Source organism: Fukomys damarensis, unplaced genomic scaffold (assembly GCF_012274545.1).
Source record: "Fukomys damarensis isolate Sample0158 unplaced genomic scaffold, DMR_v1.0_HiC HiC_scaffold_13, whole genome shotgun sequence".
NCBI lineage: Eukaryota > Metazoa > Chordata > Mammalia > Rodentia > Bathyergidae > Fukomys > Fukomys damarensis.
This window is the reverse complement of record NW_022900925.1, coordinates 38,236,884-38,238,990: the sequence shown is the minus strand read 5'-3', so window position 1 is coordinate 38,238,990 and position 2,107 is coordinate 38,236,884. Positions and strand designations below refer to the sequence as shown.

Genomic DNA, 2,107 nt, shown 5'->3' with positions numbered 1-2,107 from the left:
GACTGGGTGAGAGGCAGGGTGGTGTCTGCGCGGTGCAGGTGCGGAGCCTGCGGCTGGGCGGGGAAGAGCCGGGCCACACCGACACTGGGGTGTGCGCCGGAGGCCTCGGAGGTGCCTGCCTTTCCCCACGTTTGCTGAGTAGGTGGTTTTAAGATAAAGAAACAGGTGTTAGGTGAAGTCTGCGGCGGAGACGCTGCTGTAGCAGGGACCCCTGCCCGTGTGAGCACGAGTCCCCAGCCGGTGTTGACCGACTCAGGAGAGAAGGAGTTTGAGACAGCACCCGTGCAAAGGCAGAAGAAAGGACGGCTAGACGGTGCAGACTCCTGTGCCCGGGCCGTGTGTCTGTTCTCACCGATTCCTCTAAGCACCCGAAACGCTTAGCGCGGAGGAAAGGCTCAGGTAATGTTTATGGACTAAATAGAAAATCACTGGGTCAGGAGTCAGGAAGTCTAGATCTTTGTTATGTAAAACACAGGGGCTAGGGCTGGGGATTGACATCGTTGTCCCGCTGCCTGCCTCGCTAGCCTAGCTGTGGGACCTGAGCCTGCCTCAGCCTCCTAAGTGCCGGAAGGACAGGCGTGCGCCACAGAGCCCGGCCCGTCCAGAGGGTAAAGGAGCGCCTCGTGGCAGTTACAGCAGGCCCTTGAACACCTCTGCCCTAAGGAGCCTGGAATTAGAAATGAAATTTCACACCCAAGAAGACGTATGAGGAGGGAAAAGAGAGTTCAGGATGTAGGGCTGGGTGTTGCTCTCTGATAGAGCAGTTGCCTAGCGTGTACAGTCTTGGGTTCCGCCCAGCCCTGCACAGAAAAAAGGAAGGAGAGGAAATGAGGAAGTGCAGGCAGACTTGTGACTAGGACTTGCCTTTGATTTGTGTACCCTTTAAGAAGGCGTGAAATCTAAGACCTGGCCGTGTAGCGCAGTGGGTAAACACTTGCTGTGGCTCTCAGCGCCTCCTACCTGTTTGAATTTTTGGAATTTGAATCCTGGTTGTTTTTTTTTTTTTTTTTTTTTTTTTTGTACCCGGGATTGAACTCAGGTCCTTGCCCTTGTGAGGCAGGCGGGGGCGCCGCTGAGCTGAATCTCTGGCCCCAGTCCTGGCTTTTTTCTTAGTCCTATGGGTAACACTCCTGCCCTTGATTTGTATCTTAGTCATAAAAGAAGTAACAGTTTTATTAAGTGTATCTCGTTGAGGCCTTGTGTTATGTTTTGCATAGGTCTGAAATAGGCATCAAAAACAGACAGCTTTGTGCATCTTGAGACCATAATGTTTTGTGGGTTTTTTTCTTGGTACCAGGGATCAAACTCGGGTCCTTGGGCTCTCAGGGCAGGTGGTGGAACCACTGAGCTAAATCCCCAACCTCCTTGTGTTATGTTTTGTTTTGTTTTTCTTTTTGGTTCCAGGGATGGAACTGGGGACCTTGTGCTTTCAAGGCAGGCAGCGTCACCAATTGAGCTAAGTCCCCAGCCCTTTATGTTTTGTTTTAAGTTTCTACTTTAGGGTGGAGAGGGTGTACTTGCAAGTGCAATGTCCTGAGTTCGATCCCTGGTATGGGAAAAAAAAGTTTCTACTTCATTTTCTGGCTACTTCCCAAAAGAAGCTTGAAACCCCAACTCTGATAAAACTACATTCTACCTAGTGTAGTTACAGCAAAAAACCAAGGGTGGTGGTGCATGCCTGTAATCCCAGCACTCGGGAGGCCGAAGGAATCCAAGACCAGCTTTAACTACCCAGCAGACCCTGTCTCAAGCAAAACAAAACACACACGCAAGGGGTGGGTAATTATAGCAGATAGCTAGGGATTGCACAATAATAATTGCAAAGTAATAATAATAGTAACAACAGCAATAATAAAGTCGCTCCCAGGATGCTTCCATTCTGAAGGGACCCCCCCCATGTTCATTTTCTTTTGTCCCTGCTGCCCAGTGGGCACCTTCCTGCCTCTTTATCATCTGGCCATCAGTCTGGACTCCAGGGCTCCAACCCCAACATCATGAGTTACCTAATGGGTACTTAGGGCTCAGTGCCTTTGGTATGTTACGCTTCTGACTCATTTATTTTAATAATTTGTTCCAACCTGGGCTAACTAGAGTCTGGTCTTTGTTT

General features: G+C 50.0%; 1 protein-coding gene across 3 annotated transcripts in view; it reads left to right on the top strand.

Moving 5' to 3' along the window:
- Ezh1 (enhancer of zeste 1 polycomb repressive complex 2 subunit) overlaps positions 1-2,107 on the top strand; it is a 26,687-nt gene that overhangs the window by 1,586 nt on the left and 22,994 nt on the right. The window contains exon 1 of one of the 3 annotated variants that reach the window (XM_033763063.1): positions 52-399. The exons of the other annotated variants lie outside the window; for them this stretch is intronic. The gene's annotated coding sequence lies outside the window, so the exon portion shown is untranslated. Of the gene's footprint in view, positions 1-51; positions 400-2,107 lie in introns of those variants that run through there. 3 annotated transcript variants of the gene reach the window in all.